Source organism: Pongo abelii, chromosome 1 (genome assembly GCF_028885655.2).
Source record: "Pongo abelii isolate AG06213 chromosome 1, NHGRI_mPonAbe1-v2.0_pri, whole genome shotgun sequence".
In the NCBI taxonomy this organism is placed as follows: Eukaryota; Metazoa; Chordata; class Mammalia; order Primates; family Hominidae; genus Pongo; species Pongo abelii.
The window spans coordinates 90,424,635-90,424,999 of NC_071985.2; positions in this window are offsets into that span (position 1 = coordinate 90,424,635).

A 365-nucleotide genomic window follows, 5' to 3' on the forward strand; every position below is an offset into this window, starting at 1 on the left:
AGCTCCCTGGCTTTGCACCTGCTTCCCTGCGGCAGTCCTTGAGACAGCTCCTCAGAAAGCCCAGGAGAACAGATTAAAAGCTCCTGGAGCCCCTCTCATGTTCTCCAAAGGCCAGACCAAGAATGAAGCAGAGTGTTGTTTCATGGCTTTACTTAGGGGGAAAGAAACCCTTTGTGATTGGAAACAAAAGATATCACTGGCTGGGGAACTTCCTCTCTGCTCCAACAGAACAGAAGAGCAGGTGAAGTGAAGTGATTCCCAAACTTTAGCTTAGAGTAGAATCACCGGGGGACCTTGATAAGCAGGTGGATTCACAGGCCACACTCTGCTTTCTCCCATCATGACTCAGTGGGTCCAAATCAGCA